Source organism: Podarcis bocagei (assembly GCF_964188305.1).
Source record: "Podarcis bocagei genome assembly, chromosome: 6".
NCBI lineage: Eukaryota > Metazoa > Chordata > Lepidosauria > Squamata > Lacertidae > Podarcis > Podarcis bocagei.
Genome location: NC_138130.1, coordinates 76,289,684 through 76,317,135, shown reverse-complemented (window position 1 = coordinate 76,317,135; position 27,452 = coordinate 76,289,684). Strand labels below are relative to the sequence as shown.

At 40.5% G+C, this 27,452-nt stretch overlaps 1 protein-coding gene and 1 long non-coding RNA gene across 2 annotated transcripts in view; one reads left to right on the top strand and one right to left on the bottom strand.

Annotated features, from left to right (window-relative positions):
- Nucleotides 1-27,452, top strand: part of LSAMP (limbic system associated membrane protein) — a gene marked incomplete at its 5' end in the record, with an annotated part of 261,058 nt that overhangs the window by 113,264 nt on the left and 120,342 nt on the right. The gene's annotated exons all lie outside the window — the stretch shown is intronic.
- On the bottom strand, nt 110-26,423 carry LOC308589172. The gene is made up of 3 exons (XR_014009126.1): nt 26,247-26,423; nt 1,969-2,433; nt 110-401 (listed from the first exon to the last, which is right to left on the bottom strand). It is a non-coding gene; the product is annotated as an uncharacterized lncRNA (long non-coding RNA).

Sequence of the window (27,452 nt, the reverse complement as noted above, 5' to 3'; positions counted from 1 at the left end):
GATTGACTTGCAAAATTCTGAACAACTTGGGACCTCATTACCTGAAGAAACACCTTTGCCTATATAGAGCTGTCTAGCTGTCAAGATCTTTGAAGTAGGCCTTTCTGGTTGTCCAAAGCCTGCTGAAGTACATTTGATGGCAGGAGGAAAACTTTTTCTGTTGCAGTACCTAGCCTTTGGAATCATATTCCCTGTGAAATAAAGCAGGCACCAATTCTACTGAGTTTTTTAGGTATTTATTCAGCAAGATTTTTGTGGGTTCCTGCTACCAAGACTTGACAGACAGCTTGCCTACTGTAGTTATAGTAGTATTGCAGTATATTTATCCAATGTGATGTGTTTTTACTTATCGTGGGGGTTTTTCTTAAGCTGTGTTTTGTTGTGGTAGCCCACCTTGAGATCTATGGAAAGGGTAATATAAAAATATTTTTAAATAAATAAATATCTTCTAACAGAAAGAAAACAGACCAGGTCCCTGTTAACTTTTATGTCTGAGTGTCCCATAAATAAGTCCTCCTCCAGGCTCAGCCCATGAAATGCAGTTCTCCCAAGACGGAACACTGAGACTTAATGTGATTTTTGTTGTAGGTCAAATTGTCCCTGGAAGGGTTTTTCCCCTATGTGACAAAGAAGAGGAAAAGGTGTTGGTGGATAACAAAGGATCCATGTCTATAGGATGACTAGAGAGATTGAGATCCTGTGCAAACTTTTAGTGGAAGGTTTTTCTCCATTAGATATGCTAATGGCTGTTGTTGCTGTTGCCATCATGGTCATGAATAATAATTATTCATAAGCATATATTAAGTATCAAACACTTTTCAAGGCAATTTACATTCATATAATAAAAACAGTTTAAAACAGGGTTTAAAACTGTAAAAAAAAAACAACCCACCTCCAATTAAAGATAGATCTAAGAACAAAGAACACCCCGGGCAAAGAGGTACCCCCCTCTGCCCATCCAGCTGAGAAGCTTTTGAAAACAAGAACACCTTCACTTTTTTCCCTGGAAAATGCAAATAGTGGGCACCTGTTGCATCTCTATTCCTATTCCATGAAATAACTCCTGTTAATGAGTTGACCAGCATTTGTAGCGCTTTAAAGGGAGTGCTGTGCTGCAACTGGATTGTAAGAGAACTAAATTCTGGATGTGCTTTTGGGTGATTTAAGTTATGAATCAAGTCATGAAAAGGCACCTGTATGCCCACAAATCTCACACAAATGTGCAAAGCTGGTGAGAGACACTTCTACTGGAGCTAGCAGGTGTGCATGCAAGGTTCCATGTCGTGGCTGTCCTTAACATCTAGCCTTTCACAGACAAAATTACAAAAAGGCACTTGGAGGGATACACAAAAGACCATCATAGGTGATCACCTCAGTAACAATGCCTGCTAGATGTCTTATTTTTGCACATTCACAGACTTAACATTCTAAAAATACATAAATGATGGGCCCTATTCCCAGTGCATCTACAATCAAATATTTAGAAGGGGGTATAATGACAGCTCCAAAGTGCTACTCTGTGAAATCCAGTAACCACCAACTGTTGGATGCCACATAGAGGAGGGCTGGTGGAGAGTTGGTGCTATCACATCACCCAAATCCACTACTGACATATATACATTAGTGTATGGAATTATTACGGGGCAGAGAAAATAATGTGAGGCTCAAGGCAGAGAACAATTACAAGGAAACTAAAAAACGCACTAACCTAAAAGTATTCTGGCTGCCAGTGGCGTCAACCATGAAGCCTGATGTAATTGTTGGGGTAATCTGGGGAAACGGGAAATTAAATACTGATGCACCGATGTACTGGCTTCCCACATTTTTGTAGTGCCAACAGACCAAGGAAGACCAAATATCCCAGAGTCACTTGCAGTATTTAGGCACATAGCTAGGGCCTGAACTGATACAGTACAGACAGTGATACCATTAATTGGAGCCTACTTGCCAGAATCAGAACACACATACCCTTTCTCGTTGACAGCGTTTCTGCCTTCTCCTACTCATCTGGAATTGCACATTGATCCCTTTTTGTACTTAAAGCAAGAGCTTCTATTTCCATTTCAAAGAGACGTGTCTTTCCCCGGAAACCAGTGCTGAAGACTAGTAAAGAAACCCCACTGACATCCACCTGTACACCCATTTGGAAGTTGTGACATCATCATTCCTTATGTTTTCAGACGTTTTCACATTTTGAACTATCATTCCACTTGTGTCTAAAATTGTTCTCTTGGTATCCATGCTGGAAGCTGCCATTCTGCTGCCTCCTGTGTTCAGGATTCCTCTCATTCTGATGTGATTCTTCTGTGAGTTCATTAATTGAAAGGAAATTTCTGCCAGACCAAAGGTGTCAGGAAGCTGAGGGAGACGTGTTCCTCTAAAGTTAGGCTTGATCTGCAGCATCTGCAGCACTGAGAATCTCCCACACTGTGCCTGTGAGGAATTTAACAAGGGTGCCATCAATTTATATCCTTTCAGCACAGCCGAAAATGTCCTTACCCTGGTCTAGGCTGCAGTGAGATGTCAATGCCCCTTCCCTGACTACTGAGCCACTGCCATTTTTTAATTCCCATATTTTGACCATTTTTTCCCACCCAGGAGTGGTTAATAACAACAATAACCTCAACTGCAAATGATAGGCTGAGACAGTGAGAGGCGATAATGAGGAACTGGACGTGTGAGGTAAAGACAGGAGAATTAAGTGGCAGCCAGCTAAGCAGCAAAGGGAGGATGTGATTATTTTATTTTTTTAAAGCAGCATCAGTGAAATAGACAGGGAATGACAAGACTGAGTCACATAAAAATAGAATGACAGGAAGAGATAAGTGAGGGAAAAGAGAAAGGCAGAAAACACAATATAGATCCAGCCATTAACTAGAGCATCATAAAGAAAGCAGAGAGCAAAATGCAGAGGAAAATAAAGGGCACAGGGTGGGGAGAGAAACAGATGATGGGGGAGGAAAAAGAAAGGACTGTCTGAGGAAGAATGAGATATGGATCAGCACAAAAGGGGAAGGGGAGAGAAAACTGATTTTCATTTTTCTTTAGCCCACATCAGTAAAAATCAAAATCTGTGGACTCTACCAAGTTGCTACAACCTTCTCTGTTGCTGACCAGCCATGCTGAGGGATCTGAACTCAAACCACCAGTATGGCTGTTAAAGTCATGCTCCTGAGAGTTGCTTCTGATTCAAGGCAAAGTCAGCAGAAGTCTGCTAAGCATTCTTCTTGCTATTGATTGAGTTATTAAAATGTGTGCATGCTTGCCACCTGTCCTCCAAAGACCTCAAGGCGTCTAGCAAAGTGCAGAAAACTAGAGAATGTGGCAAGAATAAGTATTCAAAACTCCAGAGACAGTTAAAGCTAACACCATAAAACAGCAAGTTGCAGCCCAAGTAAAATAAGGTTTTACTAACTTGCAAAATGATAATAATAAAAAAATATTATTAATAATAAATTTGTCACTTTTTACATTGAAGTGACTTAAAATGATTTGCATTATACAAACAAAAATAGCAAAGAACATTAAAACCAAATATAAAAACAGCAATAAAAACAAGAGTTGCATATAAAAGGACCAAATCTTACCCATGCCACTTAAAAGGATGAGGATAAAAAGAGGCTATAGGCACAATTAAATTGCCACCCTCTCAGTTAAGAACTAAGGTGTTCTTCCCTGGGGATAGCATTGCACAAGTAGGGAGCCACCACTGAAAAGGCCCATTCTCATGTCACCACTCTGCGCATCTCCCTCAGATATGGCACACAGGAGAGCCTTAAATGATGAGTGCCAGATTGGTTTATGTGGAGAGACAGTCCCTGAGGTATTGGGGTCCTGAGCTACATAAGGCTTTATACAGCAAAACCAGCACAGTGAATTGAGCCCAGAAACTAAATGGTGTCCACTGCAGTCATCCCAGAATTAAAAAGGAGGCTAAATGGACTTTCCACTAAAAATATTATGCTATGTCAATATTTCAACTATGGGAGATGTTGACAGGTCCTTGATTCTAGAAGTATGTATTCGGATGCCATGGACAAATCAGTGCTCACAGTCCCAAAGATCATAAATCTTAGAACTGCTTCCCAGGTACTTTTTGAAGCCGGGTGATTGCTCAGCCTATTTCCCAAAGATCTATGCCCTACACACATGTGTTCTAGGAAAGGATTGTTCTTTCTATACTATTGATGTTTATACTGAAAGAAATGCATAACCAGTGTTTCTGCTTAGATGGGGGACAACCCTCAAAGCAGCTTCACATGCCACATTGAAGGAATCACATGCTTTCCCAATGTGTTCACAGGGCAGGGCAATCCTGACATCTTAATGTTTTATCCAAATGATTCCTGAGCTGGAAACACTTGTATCTGTCATTTGTAATAATGGGTACATGTGAAATGTTTTGCATTTAGCCTTAAGAAAATGGAATATGTGAAGCAGTCTTCAGAGACTGAGAAATAAGCACACAAAGTTAAGGAGAGACATGAATGCTCAAAGTGAAAAATAAAAGGAGCTACAAGATGAAATACTGTGAGGAAAGAAGAAAGAGGCCAACACCTTCCATTAAGTTCTTCAGAGGAGCATGAAGAAACAGGCTTTGAGACATTGAGTTCCTGATGACTCCTGGCTCTCCACGACTTTAGAAGCTCCCCATCATGTATGGAATCTGCTTAGTTTTCTTTGCAATTTTCTTCTTATAAACAAAAGACTCAACTGGACTTGAAATCATACCATTCTAGGATGCTGGCATATGGTCTCAAGAAAAAAAAATGTATTGTGTATGGCTGGGTATTAGAATTTCAGCTCAGCGTCTTATGAAACAGAAGTGAATCAGGTTTGCATTATTCTTTCATCCAGGTAGTTCAAGTGCCGCCCATACTCTGTGTTTGCTGGGTGATTACGTATTTGTACCTGGGTCTTGTGTTGGAAGAATGTTCCTCTGTGTTAGTAAAGTAGATCAATGTTGGCATCATATGCTATAAGAGAGTTTTCTATCAGTGAAAACAGTCACAACTGCCCTGGGCACTCATCAATAACCAATTATGAGATCATCTGGATTTTCTAGTTTTGTATTTCTACCCTTTCCAAAGGGGGGGGGAGGGGGAGAAATGGTTATATTATTTATCGCCACAATTTGTCCCCAATTCCAGTCAAAATAGAAAAAGTTGAGCAATAACAATTTATGAAATATACCTAACATCTTTGAGCAGCAACACCTGTCAGAGTTGCTGATAGCAAGTGTCAGTTTATATACTGATGGATGGATTTCACACTGCATGTAGAAGACCCCAGTTTGGTCTCTAACTTCTCTGGTGAGAAGGAGCCAATGAAACCCTGGTTAGCAGCTGCCCTCAGAGCTAGATACATAAATTGTGTTAGCTTATACAAGGCAGGTTCCTGTGCTCTTGTGTCTTTCATATTCATTTCCTGAAATTAACACCTTTGCACATTCACAAGCTCTTCTTTAAATATCTGATGACTTGCTTAAATTCTGTGACTTGGAGTACCCAACAGCAATATTCTGTATTCTTAGTGGGAGACTTATAGCACCTTCAGTCCTATCTCTATCCCTCATTTCACATCCCACAAATATTGGGGTATCTGCTGGTACAGATCAGACCTGTCTTTTAATTGTTTTTTGCCTGTTCTCTGAATCTTTGCCCTGATTATCTACAGTCCTCCCATCTCTAACTTGGAAAAGTGTTACTGAAATGTTTTTTCAAGGAATTGGTTGGCGTTTGTAGACTTGGTTGAAATCATATTATGTATACTGAAAGTGAAAAAGAGGTGCAGTATTCAGAAAGCAGAATTATGGCAATAGAAGAGAACCCAGGTAAGACTTTGTTTCCAATAGTATAGGACTGCTCCAGCTCTCGTCTATTGTTCTGCGAATTCCATATAACAACATTGGCCTTGCTGGGTCAGGCCAAAGTCCTATCTGGTCCAGCATACTGTTCTTACAGTGACCAACCAGATGCCAGATGGAAGTCTGCAGCCAAACTACATGCATAATGCCTGTATTTCTTTAAACAGTAACCTTCTGCAAGAACAATTCTCATTGCTTCTGGCACTGATCTCTGGCACCTGTACCATCATGTACAAAATGGTAGTGAAGAAAAGGCATGATGGAAATGCACAGCTTGAAATCTCTGCAGTAGCACCTGAGCCTGAGAAAGTGGCTAAAGCATCTAATGATGATATCCATCATCTTGAATTCTAATCATCATCAAAAGACTTATGGTATACATATAGAAAATTTGCATCTCTGGTTTGGGGATAGTGCATACATTTCTGCAATTTGCTTTTTATTTAAATTGTTTCACACCTTTAACTTATGGTGTGTTACTTTTTGGCTGAGTTTTGGCTGGTCAAGATAAGTCCCATGGTTACCACTGAGTTCCTGTTTGAATGAGCATTGCATTCTCCCAGTTTGAGAATAGACTCACACGTATATAAACTTTATGTATGCATACTTGCCAAAATACTGCAATACTTAAAAAAAAAAGTTCCCATGAACATTCGTGCTAAGAAACATTCCAAGAAAATATATGGGAGGAGTTTAGAAAATGGATTGAAAAGCAACCACAGTTGCTCAAAAATTGAGACATCGCTTTGCAATGTTTGTCCAACTTTCATGAGAACACTCATTGTCCATTCATACTGCTTCCTATGTCCCTCAGTGTTTTCTTAATAAGATCTTGTGGGCTTTAAGAAGGCTGAGAATGATAATATAAGTTCCAAGCCAAGGAAATGAACACTCCTAGTTATTGCAAGCTAGGCTCATGGCTGACATCCTGATGTAAGGATTTGGTTTTCAATGAGACAAATCTCTCCAAAAAACAGGGCAGCAGAAACACATGGGACAATATTGACTAAACAGAAAACAATTCAGTGGCTGACCTTCATTCTCTTGAGTAAACAGCTATGAGAATTCATAGCATGTAGATGGCAATGGATCAGTATTCATTTTTTTGCGGATAGTTTTTTGTGAATTGTTACCATTCATTGCCATGGAACAGATGAAAGGCAGTATCCAGCTATATAATATGATTATAAGATAACTAACATATAAAGCCATTATTCCAGAAAGCCAAAGAGTCAACAGGACTAGTGCCTTTGATGAAAATTATTTATTTTTTCTGAAGATTATTGACTTTTCTGTGTAAAATAAAATAAAAGTAGCAAACAGCTAGAATCACATACTACAGCATTCTGACCAATTTACTCCATGCAACAACAACAAAATGATACAACAAACATGATGATGGTGTATTTTAAAGAGATTAGGTGTAATAACTAAGAGAAAATTAGCTTTGAGCATCCAGGAAAAAGCAGCTGAAAAGGATAGGGAGGGGAGTTTACCAAAATCCATAAGTCCCACCAATGACGTCTCCCCATTTTAGCTAAATCAGATCCTCCCGTTACCTTTATAAAGGGGGCAGGACCCCTCTGCAATTCAAGCATTGCCAGGAAAGTGAAATAGGCAGACAGGCTGAGTAAACAGAGCAATAGAGAGACAGAGACCCAACTGCCCTCCTAGAGTGATGAGTGTGAGGGGGGCATGGGGGGGAGTGTTGCATAGAAAAGGGGTGAATAATGCACTCACCAATACTCTGCTAAAACTACATGGTAGAAGCTTCTGGGTCCTTCTTTTCCCTGTGATTCAAGCACTGCCACAAAATTTATCTTGGAATCATAATGGAAAGCTCACTAGAAATATTGTCTCACCATGCAGTAGAAGGGGTACAATGGGGGGGGGCAAGACTTCCAAGGGCCACAGGCACTTAGCTTTCATTTGTTTTAAAAAGGTAAGTCAATAGGACTTTTCTGAAGGAAGTTAGAGACGGAAGCACAGATGTAGCTCTATAATGCTTTGACACTCGGCATGTAGCACCATTGCTCAGGACACTTAATCCCTGTTGCTAAGCAATCAGAGGAAAGGATGTTGATGCCCCCACCTGGGACTCCAGAGGGGGCCCTCCCAGAACAACACAAAAAGCAGGAAAGGCTGAATGAAGGGGGATACTGAAGTATGTTTGTTAAAGCACCTTCCTCCTGTCCACATTATTTCATACACTCAGTGTGCTGCCTTTACAGAATAAAACAATTGGCTGGTTTGGGTGTGTTTTCTCTGGAAGTAAATAATGCCATTGCATGAGCCTTCAAATTCACCTTGAACTTTTCTTTGGATTAAATTTTGGCGGTTTCTCTGATAATTTCCAGTGTTTTCCTTTTCTTTTTAAACTGTAATCTGTAAACTGTAGTATGGTCCACTGTCGAACAGCTTTTAGTGTCCAAAAGATCTTCCAAATGTTTAGTTAGCATCTCCTTTCTTATAATTTGAATCCATTGGTTTGGGTCTTACCCTCTGGAGCAACAGAAAACACTTGCTCCAGTACCCATGTGATATTTGAAAATAACTATCATAAAACGTCTGTCTGTTTTTCTCTAAGTGAAATATACCCACTCCCTCAACTGTTTTTCATCTTGGTTGCCTTCTGCACTCTTTCCAGCTTCTCAATAGCCTTCTTAAACTATGGTGCCCATATCTGGACACAGTACTGCAGGTTAGGGCTGACCAAGTGGTACTATTACTTTCCTTGATCTGGACATTATAGTTCTGAGGATGCAGCCTAGAATAGCTTCAGCATCTGCATCACACTGTATCACTCATGTTAAGCTTGTGGTTCATTTATTTATTTATTTACTGAATTTGTTAGTCACTTTATCTTGTCCAAGGCAACCCAAAATGTCTTGCATACAAATAGACATCCGCCCTTCCCTTGTGCATGCACATAGATACATTAAAACCAAGAGGGAAAATAAATTCATTAAAAACATCCCACCCACTTCTAAAAGATAGTTAAAGTTCAAAGGTCTGGTTCTAGAGGAAAGGCCTGTTCTCCTGTTGCCACCCTTCAGATCTCTCATGAAGAGGGCACATGAAGAAGAGCCTCAGATGATGATTGCAGGGTCCAGGTCAGTTCATATGGGGAGAAGTGGTCCTTGAGGTATTGTGGCCCTGAACCATCTACTAAAACCCCTAAATGCTTTTTACATGCCAAGCCAGGTGTCCCCCATCCTATATTTGTGCACCTAATTATTCCTGCCTAAGTGTAGAAACTTACATTTGTCCCTACTGAAATTTATTTTGTTAATTTGGTCCAGTTCTCCAATCTGTTAAGGTCGTCTTGAATTCTGATTCTATCCTCTGAGATACTAGCTATCTTTCCCAGTTTGATATCTACAAATTTGATGGGTACCTCCTCTATTCCTTCATCAAAGTCATTTATAAATATGTTGAATAACATCACGCTCAGGACAAAACCCTATGACAACCCACTTGTCATTTTTTTCAACACCAGTTTGCAATTATTATTAGAATTCCTCCTGAAAATTCATCAGCATTTTAGTGTGAAATTCTTCTATTATGTACACATTTTTTGTGAATTTCCCTGCTATGATGTATTTTCCATGCTGTTTTCACTAATATATGCATTTTTATGCACACTTTACCATAGCATATTAATTTTGGCTGCATTACTTGGCTGGAAAAGCACTTTACAAAAGTGCAATTTTTTTCAAAAAAAACCCCTGTGTTTCAGTTTGCATATTGTTTTGGAAAGTATGCCTTGTGTTGATTCATCTTCAAATGTGAACTGAATTTAATTCTCTCTCCAGCCCCCGGTTATAATGCAAAAAGGTTGGAGAGGAACGCTGAGGACACTTTTCTTGGGGAAAGAGTTTCAACAGTTCGTAAAAGCCTCTCTCCCCCTCCATCTTCTGAATAGCAACTGCTTTATCCTTCACCCTAGAGTATACTTTACAGAAATAAATCACCCTGGTGCTGCCACCCAGAGATTGTTAAGTGAAGACTTCAAAAGTGTACAGAGCCATGACAGACTTATTCCTGTGCAGTTCTGAAAACTTGCATTTCTTTCTCTTGCACTATTGCCTTGTTTCCCTTTCTTCTTTTGACCCAAAGACCAATAGTTGAGGGGCCTCCATTACTATTATTTAATACTTCATCACCATCATGTCTGCTTCAGACTAAAGTAATATTCTACATATAGTTTCCATTACAGTTATTAAGTAGTATTAGAAAAAACATTGTCACATATTTCCACCTGGAACTTTGTGATTGGAAGCACAGAGATGTTTATAAGAACAGTCTGTTGAAATAATCTGTTATTTGTTCGTTCATTTCATTTATTCCAAAGTGATTAACAAATATTTGTGACTTCTTTCTATGCATATGTATTTGGGATATCTGGTAGAAAATTCATGACATTTGTAAAGTGGTGATATAAGTTACTTTAAACCAGGTTCCAAGAAAGAAGCATTCAAGAAGTCAGATAAGACCACTGATAGGAAAAAATGTTTTAGGTTTTATATTTTCATATTTCATTTTATGGCTTTTGTATTTTTCAAGCTGTTCAGAGTATGCAGAAAGTCATGAGCTTGCACTCAATCAGTCATTTTAACTCAGTCCAATAGTGCCTGGATTTGCAGGTGGGATTCAATCATATACCAGCAATTTCAGGGTCCACAGTTGGGCACTCTTATGCAACAAACCCTCTTCCCCCCTAAAATTGGACTTTTGCAGCAAGGAAAGTGATGGGGAAATGAATTACCTTTATATAGGATTATAACATTAATGTTGCTGAAGCTAACCCAAAATAATTTACTCCAAAGAACAGAAGATATTATTTTGCAAAAGCTTTTGCAGCACATATAATTTAAGCTCCTGCTGATGTTCTTCCTGTGCTATTGAAACAAGGCCAAATAAAACAGGCAAAGAAATAGAGCAGCTGTATGCTGCAAAGAAATTTGGACTGAATACTAGACCTTTTCAAGTGGAGTATTTCTTTTCTTTTTCCACTAAAAGAACATCATGGTTATCTTAACTTTACAAATGTTCTGCTATTGTTACAGAAGTTCATAGATTTGCCTGTGAGAAGAAGACATCTCATTCTTTTTCCATATCATCTGAAGAACTGCCCACAACTTATTTATATAGTGCAATTGACCACACATCCCTTCCCCCTTTTCAATTAATATGAGTGGCCTGTTTTCGTGAACAAGGTGATGTGTTATTTGAGAATGAAAGGAATGGCACATGAGCAAGCTTTCAGGACAGAGTATTTCCCTGACCTTAATGATACATATGCCCCTTATCATCTTGACCAACTGAAACTAATGGCAGAGTAAGGCTGCAATCCATATTCATCTTACCTGGAAGTGAGTCACATTGAAGTCAATAAGGCTTACTTCTGAGTAAGCATGCATATTATTGCACTGCTGATCATTATATTTAGAGGGTCCAGAAGTTCTTGTGTTCTATAAATGTGTGAGAAATAGACTGCCTCTATAGGTTTCTAGGCTCTTCATTAACAGTAAAAAGTAAAAGATACTGCTCACAAATAAGCCAATAATATAAAGAGCATAAAGTCAATAATGTGTGATTAGATGAACAATGCAGAAAGTGTTTGCTTCATATTCTAAAACCCACCTTTGCTCTTTTCATATCAGGATCTCAGAGGACTTTATAAAAAGATGTGTTTATAATGAGCTATTGTTAGAACCTGAAATCAGGGTGGCCTTTGTCAAACCACTAGACTATATGAGTAATGACTCCTGAGTTTTATTCCCATCTTTGCCTTTGACACACCATCATATTTATTCATCTGTAAAATGGAAATCATACTCCATGGTATTCTAAAGCAGCACATCTTGCATCTAACTCATAACTTTAATTTGCTGACTTGTGCCTTAGCCATTCACCCACTTCTTCGATTCTCTTTGAGCTCATCAACTGGATATAATGCATATGGCACAAATAATACTGTGCAGGTTTCAAGAGCTCGCTGTGAAGTGACTTGGCAAATTCCCAGACACTTGCAACTGGTGAAGAGGGAAGGGCGTGATGGAGAGGAGGGTAAAGGTGTAGGATGTGGCAGGGGTGTTGGTTGAAGATGAACTGGTTTTTCATACAGATGCCTGGGGAAAGCCCAGACAAATTAATATTCTGTAGATCAGAAAACAATTCCAGTGTAAAATTTAAATAATGCCAGAGTAATATCGGCATCCACTGGAGGACCTGTATGCAAGTGGAACCCCTATAATCTCCCTATTTGCATTTATAAGTGCTTCAAGCAGCAGCCTTCCAACTAGCCCCTGTGGTACCATTCTTATGAAGTGGTTTGTGTTTTCCTATGGCTGAAAGGGTCTCAGCCACTTGGTTGCTCAGACCCAAGTAAAGTAGCAGGAGAAAGAGCCACTTTGCCCAGAATATGGCAAACCTTTGGAAAGTGGAAGAGCATTGCCCATTTTCTCTCTCTCCTGCTTTCAAGCCAGGGGTGAGCAACCCATGACTGAACAGTGGGATACAAGGGCTGCACACAGCAACAGTGCTTTTTGGAGGGAAAGGTTTTGGTTTTTTTATGAGCACTCCAGGAAACAGAGGGCTCACAAGGAAATTATGGAGAGCCACAAGGGTCCTTTTTTAATTGTATAGAAAGGCAGGAGGGAAGGACACCAGCTGGGCTTGAGAATTCATGATGCTTTTATAAAAGGCAAAGAAAGAAAAAGACAATGTGACGGGGACAAAGCTCAGTATCAGAGGACATATTTGGCATGTCTGAAATACAGAGAGCTGATGCCAATCAGTCTACCCAGTACTGAACTAGATGGAATCAGTATAATACAACTTCCTATGTTCCTAAACCAATGAGAGCTGTAACCTTTTTTTAAAAATTACAGAAAGGGGGGTGGGGAAAATCCTCTTCATAAACTCAATCAAAGTGAGTACAACATCTCACATGAAAAATTTCAAGGGAATTTCTGCCCCTCAACCAGGCTCCAGAGGCAATTTCTTTTTATTTCCCACCCCATGAATTGCAATAGTTATAACTTAGTATCAACTGCAAACATGAAGTTACCATACATCCAAACACAATTAAGAAAACATCTTAGCATGCTTTGGATACCTGATTGTCCTGGGAGACTGAGATCACTTGGAGGCATTCCATATAAAATATTCTAGATGGAAGGATTTCACAGCCTTACGAAATCATCTTATGGAAAGGGAAGTTATCTAGGTGGCATGTCATTGAAAGGGCCACAACATAGACTATGGCCGCCCCCAGTGTTGGCATTGTGAATAAATGCAATGAAAATTGTGTCTCGGTGTCTGAAAGAAGAGTCTAGTGCTGAGAAAAGAAACCCTGAAAGTTTTTTCAAAGTTGAGTGAGGCACAATGTGAGAATTAAGAGAGTGTTAAATCAAAGCCTCACCATGACATCGAAAGCTGCTGGAGAGATAGAACACCAAAGGAGATGGCATTCTTCCTGGAGACCTTTGAAGCAGAACAATTCCTTTTAATAGTCACCTTGCCTACAGGTTTTAACAATAGTTCAGCGTGCAGCATGCAGTCTGTAAACTTTCTCTGACAAGTGTCATCAGTAACTTTGGCGCATCCATTCCCCCCCCCCCCAATTGCATTTAAAATCTGGGCCAGCAGATAAGACATTTATTCTTTTTAATGGTTAAGAAATTTGACTATAAAAATAGCTATATTTTCTTTCCTCACTTGCAAGATTTTCTTGCCCTATTGCATGCCTGAGAAAATGAGCATCACTTACTTGATAAATGGGTGACAAGTGACAAGTATTGGACAAGAAAAGGTAACAAATACAGATTCAAAGAGAAGTTGGAATCTCAGCAGGCCATAAAAAGAATAGAGATTCTGTATGGAAATAAAATCCAGTATAGTATATAATTTTGAAGAAAACGTTATCCAGATATATACACTAGTGCTTTATAACACATTTTCACAAAACTGGGAAGGTATATGAAGGTCTGGTCATATGTTCAGACAAATTAATGTTCTTAGATATCCCCAAGAGAAAAGAAAATCTAGTGTACAGAACAGACTGTATTTTATGAACCTTCTTGCAGAAGAAACAATACAAAGCAACCTTGAGCACTTGCATGATGTGTTTTTGGTGGCACATTTCCACCAGGAGGTGTATCAGAAAGAGCCACCAGCGTGGTCTGAATACAGAACATGGCTGCCAGAGCATGGTCAGGTCTGAATCTGAATAAAGAGGTCACTTTTCTTACCAGCTGACAATTAAACCTGCAAGTAAATTGAGTGGATCCATGAACGTCCCAAAAGCAGTTAAGCAAAGTGATGTAAAATGGTCAGATGCCATCAGTGACTAAGGAACCCATTCTTTCAAAGCTTAAGGACCTGCCAACCACCATTAATCCAGTTTTGCCTAGATTAGGACTGTGTGTGTGTGTGTGTGTGTGTGTGTGTGTGTGTGTACACCACTATTCTGTGCTTTGAATATCTATCATCTCAGTTAGAAACCCAAACAGTGAATGTGGGAGAGAGGAAATATATAGTAATAGAAGTTAGATCAGGATCTCATCCCCTCACAAACTCCATTGTCACATATAACAACCAGGAAAATTCACCTGAGTTCCACCTTATCCACTCTCCTCTGATACTGAGCTCCTGTTAGAACTGCACACCGCCAGTTTTGCCCCAGTCTCCAATTCCAAACCACTTCATAAGAATCTTTAAAGTGATAGAAGGTAGCAGGATGGTATCAGCTGTATAAAGAAGAATCTCTGAAAAAAATAGAGTCCTTGCTAAGGAGACCATTTTGTGGGTACTTACCATCTTGTTCATTGCAGAGCTCCCTTAAAGGGCTATCCAGCTAAATTTTATTATAAGACAGTAGAGCAGTGGTCATGTCACAAGTGGAGGGTTAAATCAGAATGGTGATAGCTTTACCCATATAAAGAGGAAGAAGAAGAAGAAGAGTTTGAATTTGATATCCCACCTTTCACTCCCCTTCAGGAGTCTCAAAGCGGCTAACATTCTCCTTTCCCTTCCTCCCCCACAACAAACACTCTGTGAGGTGAGTGGGGCTGAGAGACTTCACAGAAGTGTGACTGGCCCAAGGTCATCCAGCAGCTGCATGTGGAGGAGCGGAGACACGAACCTGGTTTCCCAGATTACGTGACTACCGCTCTTAACCACTACACCACACTGGCTCTCTTTATTATAAGACAGTGGAGCAGTGGTCATGTCACAAGTGGGGGGTTAAATCAGAATGGTGATAGCTTTACCCATATAAAGAGCTTTATATTTGCACAAAATCTGAAATACAAATCAGAAGAGGTGGGGTGGTGTAAGGGTGTATGTCTGCATCTCTTGAGCCAGTTGAGGCTGGTCCATCAAGGTGAATGGGGCACCACCCCACCAATCTCAATTTGCCCTCAGCCAGCTTGCACCCGCCCAATTTCACACGACCTGTTGAGGAGGTAGCACAGCATGTCAGCTGTCTTCTCCTTGGCCTCAGTGTTGCCATTGTAGAACTCTGCAGGGAATATGATGGCTCAAAAACTAGAGTTAGTTATCTCTGTCCTTGGCAGTAGCTCAGACTAATAGTGGGCTCCCTGCCTTCTACCTCACCAGCTGCCACTGGCTTGAGTTTGAATTCTGGTAGGTGAGGAAGCACTGCACACCAGAACGGTGTAATACCCTCATGTTCTTTAACAGTGTTAGAATTAAAGCAATACATCACTGCATTCAGATTTAAAAGCTGCAGTGGCAACCTTAATTACTTGGTTAGAAAACAAACCACTTCATTCAGCTTCAGACCTCCATGTGGTCATTCATTCCATTGTCACCTCAAAAACCTGGAATATATGCTGCAGCCTCCAGCTGATACACAATATGCTGATGCACCCCCTGGTGGGAATGTGTCACCAAAAACACATTACAAGTTTGCTGCAAATAGCCTGTAATATCTGCTGCCATCCTTCAGCCATCGCCTGCATATTAGTCCTCATTCTATTATGAGCTGGCAGCCCAGGGAAGCTGTAAATCAGAAGCGAATCGTCCTGCTGACTGCTGAGCTCAGGAATCAAGCTGACCACTGAGCAGAGCAGGCCTTTTCCTATGGTAAGACCAAGAGCAGTGAATAACTCTTGCTTTGAAAACTGTGTCATCCCAAACTGCCTTTCGCCATACGTTGAGGTGCACAGATTTACCGTGACACTCACAGATGAATAATTGTTTTCAGTAAAAATAGATTTGAGGAGAACAAGAGCAGGAGACAGATGTTTAGGCAGGATGAAGTTTGGGAAGTACATACAGGGCTCTTTGCACCTGAGCTCTAAGATAGTTAGCATCATGTACTGACACTGGTATATCTTAGAACATATGAAGAAGCAGCGTTTGGATTTGATATCCTGCTTTATCACTACCCTAAGGTGTCTCAAAGCGGCTAACAGTCTCCTTTCCCTTCCTCCCCCACAACAAGCACTCTGTGAGGTGAGTGAGGCTGAGAGACTTCAGAGAAGTGTGACTGGCCCAAGGTCACCCAGCAGCTGCATGTGGAGGAACAGGGAATTGAACCTGGTTCACCAGATTACGAGTCCACTGCTCTTAACCACTACATCACACTGGCTCTGTTGGAAGAGGCTGTTGGATCAAATCCAGAATCCTATCCTCACAGTGGCCAACCAGATGCCTCTGGGAATCCTGCCAGCGGGACCCGAGCACAAAAGCATCAACCACCCCTTTCCTGTGGTTTCCAGCAACTGGCATTTAGAAGCATTATTGCCTCCAGCTGTGGAGACAGAACATCAGCATCAAGGGTAGTAGGTACTGTGAATAAAGCCAACTCCCTAATATTCCGAACTGAATAAATAGTGAGACTTGAAAAATAATAAATAAAACGATCCAGAGATTGATTTGCTGGAGAATAAAAAGATACATGTTTACCGTGACCTTAACTACCTGTGCTCAAGGAGAATTGTGCCATTAGTTGTTCTTCTCCTATCCCTGTCTATATTTGAGATGCTCTTGTTTAGCAAATATGAGTCTTGGTGTTTGGAAAACCAATACTTCAATCAGCATTTGTGAGTATAAAAAAAAAATATGAATCCCAATGTCATTTGATTTCAAAGGATTTAACACACTGCACATTAGACAGTTGTCTAATGAAGGATGTGGTAAAGGAAGTCACAGAGAAACTCATTAAGACTGTCAAGAAACCTCTTGTAAGTTTTGAATGGTTCAGCACACAAATGGGGATGGTTTGTGGTCTATCAAAATGTATTACAGAAGCCCTGATTTAGTAAGCCAACACACACGAAGGAAGCCTATTTTGGTATCAAGCGGTAATTGGCATAAAATAATATATAAATTAATTAATAAACAAGAGTCCAGGGTCACATCCATGTCCTCCTGCCTTCTCAGGACAGTCACCTCCCCTCTTCCCTGCCAGGGAGAAGAGCACCACAGTGGAATCTGGGTATGGCATCAGCCCACCACTAGGTGTGGGGTAACTGGAGCTTGAAAGGGAGGATACAGCTTGTTTGCTCAGGCTGTACACCCAGGGTATTTCTGAGATGCCTTGAAATGCTTTTGTTCAGACTAATGCAGTTCTCCATCAGACTCACAATAAAGACAGGGCTGAGTCTTACACCGTCTTTATACATTATACAGTGAGGCCTATCTGCAAAGCAAAGCTGTTTTGCTCAGCAGGGGGGTGGTTTGGTGTATTAATTTAGAGGAAATTGCCAGCACTGATTGAGATGGATTTAGAAGAGGATAGACAAATTTAATGATGATGGCTTGAAAAAAAGAAATTGTTTAATGGTTCTAAAGGTAGATACAGATTTAAAGAAAATTGTTCTGTTTTTCCCCTGTGTGCAAAGGTGCTAATTAACATTGTTTTTTTCCTAAGTGTCTCCTTCCTTTTCAGCAGGAGCCCTGCTAGTTTCATTTTATAGCTCTGTAGCTGTAGAAACAGCAAAAAGTTTGTTTCCAAGTAAACTGATTTTCAGATTCATAGTGTAATTCATGGATATCACATTTCACAGGAGAAAATTACAAGGTTTTTCTTTTTGTGGTTTATAGTTGGCTGTCCTAGACTTCTAGATCTTCTTTTCAATTAGCAGGGAGTGCAATGTGTTGAGTATTGGAATGACCCAGAACCTTACCCTACATAGAAAGTTTTTTTCTAAGATTAAAATAACATATTGAAAGAGGCATTTAACTAGCAGTTACTACCAGTTTTAAATACTTTCTCAATGTGTTATCATAATCTGAAAAGGTAAAAAATAGTAATCCATAATGGCAGCTATTAGTAATAACTAGTTCTCACAGTCAAAACAGGACTTTTGGCTTAATTGGTTAAGTCAAAGCTTGACAGGAACCAAAACCCTTTCCATTTTGTTGCAGTCTGGAAGCAAAGAGAACCTGTAAACTAAAACAGTGAACATAAGACTGTTCCAACCTTGCGTGCAAAAACCTAGAGCCAATTAATATGTAGGCTGCACATTAATTCACACAGGAAAGTGGTCTCCATTGAGTTTCGAACATGTAAAATGGCCTCTCCTGTTGGCTTGGAAATTTAAAATACATCCAGCCTTGGGGAAAACAGATCCCAACTGATTTAAATCATACTTTAGAAGCCAGATAGGTTGTGCCATTCTCTGCATTGATATTTGCACCTTGATGTTGCAAACCTTAGAATAATAATGTCATCCAGGTCCAAGCAAACAATTCTATCAGAGGAGCTGTTTCATTTTATTTCATCCCTTTGCATTCACTGCCCGCAACCAAATAATTTTGATTGTACCTGCATAGACACATAGCTGTTCATTGTACCAGTTCCTAGGTTATTGTGTCAAAAAGGAGATAGGATGCATATGTAGACAAACAATTTTCTCACCTGAAACACTGTTTTAAAATAGATTAGGTGGTGCATTTGTTAGATATAGTCCTACGGGTGTTCCTATTCAACTTTCCTAGCTTCACAGAGCTATCCTTCAGATGGGTTAATGACATCTTTCAGATTCTGCCAGGGTTGGATCAGATAAAAGATTCCTGGTTTTTTTCTTTGTGTTTCCCATTGTTTGGTGCTAACATGATGGATGCTAAATTCCTTCTAAAATAGGGCTATATCAAGGCACCTAAACAAGCATATTCTGCAACTGTTGTCAGTTGCAGAAAATGAAGCACTGAATTCCAGCAAGTTTTCCTTGCAATGTTAAGAAAAGAAAAAGCCAAAACACCAGCCAGTGCCTTTTGATGTTGTCAATACAGCTATTGCATAAACAAAGAAGGGTCAACATTATTAATAACATTTTCATGGCAAAGGGGCTGTAAGGATGATCATGAAACGAATGGTAGAGGATCAGCATTTCCTGAAGAGCATATTTTGAGCTAATCTCATACATACTTATTAATGAGAGTATTTTAACCAGTGTAACCTATTAGTAGCAAAAGGGCTGTAAGGATGATTATACGATGAATGATGGAGGATCAACATTTCCTGAAGAGCACATTTTGAGCTAATCTCATGCATAATTTACTTCAAAGCAGGGGCAATCTGTAGAAAAGGTGTACAAATCAATGCAAGTATCTGCAGCAGCTTCTTCACAGGGCATGAGTTGGCTGTAATTAAAGATCGGTAGGAGTCTTGCTCCAAATTCTAAGTTTATATTCTGATCATAAATATTTGCTGTTTGTCCAAACTCGTACAGGCTTTTATTCATTTCCTTAAGCTTTCTTGTGTAAGATATATGCATTCGACCTTTCACTTTAACAAACATTCACAAGGCAGCTTTCAGATAACAAAATACAAGTTAACAAAACAATAAAATGCAATAACTGATCAGTTATTGCATATGACACTGCAGGAATTGTAGTTTGCAAAGTTTATTGTGCCAACCACTCTAAATATCTGCATGAAAAATCTAAAACAATAAAGAATCTCATTATTATAATTTGGCCAATATCAAACCCTTTCAAGAGCATGTGTTATTTTAAATCCAGGACACTCTGAAGGCATGTCTTTTTAAATTTAAAAAAAAAACCCAATGTAACACCCTTTCCAATATAAATATAGAAATAAAGTCAAATCTAATGCAAGCAGGTTTCTTTGCATCAACTGTTGCACTTGGAGATCCCAAGGATAGCTCTTAGCTCCCATGGCTGGGATTCTAATACTGTATGGAGGTCTGAGGAGCATTTAAAAACCCTTACTATTCATAGAGTTGTCACAAAGGTGATTAATGCATTCTTGAAACAATCCAGGGACATAAGCTATTGTTATTCTCAGTTTACAGATGGATAGCATTGACTTAAGGTTGGAGAGGATCTCAAGGCTACACACTGAGTCCAAGTTTGAACAGTGGTATCAACCCAGATTTTCTCCATAGATACAAGATGAGAGTTTCATACTGTGCATTTCACCAGTTCATAGACAATGACACTCCACTAGCTTCGAAGAGGGCAGTTTTCAACATTACAGAGCAGCTCCTCTGATGCAGAAAGTTAAGACTGACACATGAGAAGCCCTACATAAATGTGTCATCATTTTCAGAAGAAACTGGGCTTCTACATGTAAACATAAGCCGTGTGTCCATGACAGATCTATGTAACTCCTAAATCTACACTGAGGCCACCTTTAGGGTCTCTGCAAATTAGTGCTCCATTGTTACCTTGTCTATCCTGCAAACCTGATCAGCCAGCAGACTTCTCCATTATACTGAATGAGAGTTTGCACCACCAAGACATGGAACTAAGGGAGCACTCTCCAAGCACTGATGGACAATAACTTTGCAATGAGGTCAAACATTCTATTGTGCTTGGTCCTCTTAAACTGAACTCACAAAGGGGGAAAGACCATCATAAATTCCCTCACACTGCCATGGTGGTTATTAACTTTACACTGTGAGAATATATTAAATATGAGAGACATTTTTTGTGCAAAGTGAAGATAAGGAAATATATGCCCTCTATTAAATGGCATGACCCCTTCTTCATTTTTTCCCCAGTGCAAAGTAAGAAACTTGGGGGTATGAATAGTTCTGTCCCACTTGCTGCAGTTCATTGAGCTATACCTCTAATCGCTTTGCTCAAAAATAAGGCCAGAAAGGCCAACGTAATTGGCTCTCAACCACATAGATGAGACATTTAAAACAGTCTCCCAGCAGACCCACAGCTCAGTAACGAAGAAGATCCTCTACATACAGAAGGTCCTAGGTTCCATTATTGAAAGTCCCCTGTATGGGAAAGACATCATTTTCAAATTGTGAGGAGTGGCTTTCAGTCAATGTAAACCAGGTGTAGTCAACGTGGTGCCCACGTTGTTGGACTCCCATCAGCTTCAGCCAGCATGGTCAATGATGAGGAATGATGGCAGTGTTGGTTTCTGCTCTCTTCACTGTGCAGCGAAGTGCTTGTCACGAGACAATGTTTACATTCCACAGTCAGAGTACTGTTGGGTTTTCCCACGGGAATGGGAGGCTGGATGTGACGTACACTGGTTTCCTGTTTTTCACTGTGCTCTCGGTGTTCTTCGTTCCGAGGAGAAGGACGGTTGCTTCTCTGCTCCCGCAGAAGCAAGATGCATGTTTGTAATCTCTCAACATTGAACTGTAAATAAAGCAACATTAAGCATGTGGCACATACTGCTCATCATTCCGTTGTGCACAGGACTCTGCAATTACAACAGGCAGTTGTTGGGCAAATTAAAGACATTGTGTCCTTCATTTGTTTAATTTATTTAAATATATTTAATTATTTAACTCTCCCAAGAAGGTATACAAATAAAATAAAATACCACAGTAATTTACAGCTGGTAAAAATAGACCATAAGCAACCACCTCCACCTCCCCACACAAAATACCCCAAACACAGCACACAATTACAATAAAAAGCACAAGACAATAAAAAGGAGACGAAACAAGACCCAAAGGCCTACATCTAGATATATTCAAAATTAAATACCCCCAAACACATTGTATTTTAAGGCTGTTGGTGGTGGTTACTTTTTTAAAAAGCTCATAATTATCAGAGGGCAACAGGCATTGGTACTGGTACCCTTGGGAAGCTGCATACGTCAGTATGCATGGCAGTCATTGGAGCATTCTAATCACTCCCCAGGTAAGCCCAGTGAAGCTCACCAGCATAGGGGCATTTTGCTAAAGGTCACTCTCAGACCCTGGTGCTGGTCTTCTTCAAGAGAAGAGAAAAGGTGCCTTTGAGAAAGAGTTATATGTGATCTGAAATGGGCGCAGCGGGCAGGCATTGCCCACTCTTTAAACTGCATCCCTGCTCAGCTCAGCTGTTCTCTTCCCTCTGTCAGATCATTGGTGAAAGTAGACCTTCAGCAACATTTCCTACCTACCTGACCATGCAGCTGGCCATTTCAAGAGACAGGAGCCCAGAGTCATTGCAGCATGAGGAAACTTGTTTTCCATATATCAGGGTGAAGGTTGCCTCTGCTGCTGGGTGACTGACAGCAGCAAAAGCTTTCAAAACCTCTCTCTGCCACTGCTTAAATTAAGAGTCACTTAATGAAATGCACAGCTTCCCACCCCCAGCACCTCATGACCAGATTATTAGTGGCTGCTTCCCCCTACTGCATAGGTTTGTAATCCAGGTCTAGAATAGTAGATGGTGTTGTATGCTAAGAAGTTGAGCAAACCTGTGTGAGAAGTAAATCCTGGAGAATTAAATTGCCCACTTAAACATATCAGTCAAAGGAAAGTAACTGTTGGTGAGTGAATGGCAAACTCTACTGTATCTTCCCCCCAGAGAGCCTGTGTTCCACTCCTGTTGCAACTACTTAGTTTGCAACTGTATATAATCTTTTAACCAGATAATGTATTTCCTTCCATTATCATAGATTCCATATCCCATAATGTTTCCATAAACCATATGTCCATGCAGTCTGTGTGTATTCATAGATAGATGTATCTGTTTTCATGCAGCTACACAGGCACACAAGGGGATGTAGATGAGCCCTCTGGGATTTCAAAGAAAGCCTCATAAAATGAACCTGCTCCTCAACGGATGCAAATTGGTGCAGTTCATTCTGCCTTTAGGCCAATCTGACATCTGGCTAGTTCTGTCCCAAGTAATGGGTGATGCTATACTTCATGGGTATACCTCTTTAGCAGCAGAAATGGCTTGGGAAATTTAAAGAGTCCGAATCTTATTACTGTCACTGTGCTGAATCGACACTGCTTTTATATCAAACTCTCCATGTACTTTTCATTATTTCCCAGCTATGCTGAATTAATACAATGATAGGTGTTCAAATTCATACCTGCCTGAGATCATTTAACTGGGAATGCATATGTCTGCATGCATGTGGGCTTTTGTAATTAATAGCATTCAAAACACTCTGCCCATCTTTGCACATAACTAAGCCCTGGTGTGAAAACAATTGCTGGGATGACAGCCATGTTGCAGTTTGGCTCAAATTAAGTCTCCTTTTTGTGGAAAATTACAGATTTTGGGTGTAGATGGAGATATGGAGAGGAGCGTCCTCTCTAAGGTTAGGTTGTGGGAGGGATGTTTTGGTTCTAGGGTTTGGTTGTGGGAGATAACTATCACCCACCCAACCTCCTACCCCTTGTGGCTGAAGTAATTTGGGAGGACATTCCCATTTCCCCTAGGATTTGTCAGGATTCGTTCAATGGTGATAGGCAGGGTCAGTATCAGGGATCATCATTAGCAGGCACTTGCTGAGACCTGCACGCTGTGAAGGGCCCAACAATGATCCCTGGACTTCCTGGCCCTGGTGTCCTTCCTTTTTGCCACTGCTGCTCGTTCACCTTCCCTCTACAAACAATGAATGGAATGAGATGAAGAAACAATATTTTCCACTTTCCATGGTGGTTGTGTGAACTAGGCCCTAAGGGAGAGGGCAAGGAAATGAGCAGCAGACGTGGTAATGAGAAGGATGTGGGCCCACTCCCAGAGGGGAACCTTCCAAAGGCATTCTGCCTAAGCCTTCCCAAACCTGAATTGCCTTGCCAAACAAATTGACACAAGAATTTGTGGAGATGCTGATCCAATGGGGAGTGGGGGGGGTTAATGACATCACATTCTTACTTGGGAGGCTGGGAAAGACCCCAATTTGCCTGTTTGGCCACACACAGAGCTGATGCACACTTCTGCCTTGCACTTCACATTTAGCATTGTTTATAATACAGAAAGGGTGCCCAGTAGATAAGATTTCTGCATGTGTAAGCATCTTGTGCTCTGAATGTCCCTGCCTTCCAAAATAAATCACAGTAAAGCTAGAAAATGTCTGACAATCTCTTTCATTCTAGGTTACAATCTGAAATTTCTTTTTTTTAAAAAAAAAAGTTTGATTTCAGCCATTTTAAAAAGAATGCTGCAGCACCGGAGTTTGGTTTATTTGTTGAAAAAAGCTGAATTAATGGAAAGAATCCTGAAGTGAGTGTACCTGCTGCCAAAAATGTATCAAACTATCCCCACCACCTTCCTTATGATAAAGCACAAAAAAAACCCCTGCCCCTGGAAATGCTAGTAAGGTCACTGGGTCTCATCAGCTTCTTTTGCAGCTCCATTAGCTAAGCCACAGATACACCAGGGACGGATCTGGCACAATAGTGTGTATCAGTATGACAACTTTACTGAATGGTTTGTGTTCAAACTGTTTGTCTTCAGTCAAAGGGTAAGCTTCCAGAAGAGACTGTGGGACTTGGAACAGGAATGAGCATTGGGGGGGGGGGGCAGCAGAAGGACCATCCATTATTTTGCTATTTTCCAGTGTTCAGCTCTTTGACTGTTATTCAGCTCCCTTCATCCAAACACCTATTCTGTTTCATATCATTTGATTGTATCTTTATGGCTCTATGGCTACAGAGCTATAATTAATTACTCAGCCCTTCTTCCCTTGTATTCCTCATTTCATTTTTTAAGTATTTTGAGTTCTTAAAATTACATTTTTTCATTATGTTCTAGCCATGTTAATCTGCTGGAGCAAAATGGAAAGAAAAAGGGAATTGTGGCACCCTGTGGCACAATCCTATGCATGTTTATACAGAAGTTATTGTTGTTGATTTTTTTTAAAAAAAGACTAGACAGCCATTTTAATGATTGCCTTGTACTGCTTTTTGTGTTTTTATTTTGATGTACGCTGGCCTGATATGAGAGCTGCGTAAGTAAACAACTACATTTTGTAAATAACCACATAAAAATAAATAAATCTCACAGTATTCAATCAGTGTTACTCAGAAGCAGCTGCACATAGAATTGCAGCCTTAGAGACTGAAGGAGCAATCCAAACCAAAGAACTACCAGATGAGCTTCAGATCTCCAGCTCAGCCAGAGATATGCTGGCATAACTCTTCCAGTCTGGGTCAGCCAGGGCTCAGCTGCCTGAGCTAAGACTTGTGAATCTTAGGCTGGCATAAGCCTTGGTGGCAGTAGCCCCACTCCTGAACAGAATTTGGAGTAGGGGTAATTTATGCCAGCTTTCTATACTTTTATGATTCCTCTGTGATATATTGTAGCTCAAGCTTTAATAGGCATGACCAGTTTCCTATCTACAGTTGAGGGTAGGAGGCAGCTAGCATGAGACCAGCCCACATTGATGAGAAATGTTGCAGGTTCCTTAAGTGCTTGATGTTTGTGACTGCCACCACATCTAATAGGATGGTGCATAAAATGAGGCATGTCTGAAATATTCAGAGAACAAGGAGTTCAGGTGAATAGAAATGCAGTTGGATGCCCAAGGGGATGCATTTTGTGTCTGAATCACCTCCTTACACATTATAACAATTACTGCATTCAAATTATTAATATGGAGATCTGCATTAATGTTGAATTATAACTCATGGTTTGGTGGGTGCTGTATCTTACTTCAGTGAGGCAACATTCTTTTTAAGTAAGCATATACAGTGGTATCTCAGGTTAAGAACTTAATTCATTCCGGAGGTCCGTTCTTAACCTGAAACTTTTCTTAACCTGAGGTACCACTTTAGCTAATGGGGCCTCCCACTGCCACCGCGCCGCCACTGCACAATTTCTGTTCTCATCCTGAAGCAAAGTTCTTAACCCCAGGTACTATTTCTTGGTTAGCGGAGTCTGTAACCTGAAGCATCTGTAACCTGAAGCATCTGTAACCTGAAGCGTCTGTAACCCGAGGTACCACTGTATATAGCTGCCCTGTGAAGAAATAAGTCTGCTTCAAGATGGGTTTTATGTGTGTTAGTTCTCTCTCTGTCACCATGGATTTGCTTTGTGTGTGTTCATGCTGAGTGCAGTTTTATTATTAAATTACTGCATCAATATTGTTAGTAGATGAGACACCAGTTTCCTCTGGGCAGATGCAAAGCTCTCCACTACATAAATCATGTTTATGTGCAGAAACAGTGGTACCTACCTCTGCAATGTATTCCTAGCTGGTGTCATCCACTTCTGCCCAACTCAAGGCAGCAATTCTTCGCTGAGAAAAGTGAGTGAAATCCCAACCCAGGTAATTTCTGCTGCTGTTGTGGGGAAAGAGACACCCAAAAAACGCCTGATACTAAGACTGACAAATCTACTGCAAAAAGCTGTCTGTCCATCAGTTGTCAAGAGCAGAATGTTCTGTGTTCACTGCTTTCAGTGTTGTAAAGAGCTGGGGTAAATGAATTCCATGCTTCCATGGCTAGGTATGTCAACAAATACTTTCTACTGTGTGACATAGCATTTTAATGGTCATGTTGATACTCCTGTCTTTGCAAACGCCTCCTGTAACAAATCTTGTTAGTTTCCCCTTCCCAAGGAAAGCAGGTCAACTTGAAAGGGCCAGCAGTGGAACTTGTCTGTTGTTTTTGTCGTTTGCATCCATTTGTCTGAAGAGACACTAGAGTGTGCCTCTGAGGTGTGAAGCCAAATTGCTGCATTAGCAGACAGCAAGACTCCCTTCTCGGCCTCGCCAATATGATCCAAAGGAAAGCAGAGGAATACATATGGCACCGTCTCGGCTACAGGAATTGCTGGACAGAGGCATACAAGGTGCCATCCAGCCATCTTAGGGACTCTACTCTGGATTGTGTAGGGTTTACTCCTTTGCCTTTTCTTCCCCCAATTATATCATGGAAAGCAGTGAAGATTCAGGATCAGAGTTTTCCTTCTCCTAGATGGGCTACTTTCCCAAGTTGATGAGCCCATCTGCTCCTTCTATAACACATGAAGAAACCGTCTTCTTGGCCATTGGACCCACTATTGTTCTTGTTTGCTCAATCTACCAGAACCTGTCTTCACATGCAGGGGAAGTCCCTAACTCACCAAGCGTTTGAGAGCCATCAGCTACCCTAATCTGGCTTAGCTGGCCAGTTAAAGTTATTTCCCAGGGTGTGGTCACTGTCACATGCTGATGGCTTCTAGGAGCCACAGGTGAGAGCTGAGTGCAGGGTGGGGACCAAAGGTAGACAAACTACCCCAGAAGGAGGTTCTATCCTTCCCCTAACACCCCTGTACAGACATGGCAACTAACATATAAAACATGGATTTGGAAGTTCATTTCAATGAGCGTGTAATTCCATGTTCTGCTAGCATGGATGCATCAAAGAATGTATTTTCATATGAGCTACTCAAAAAATTC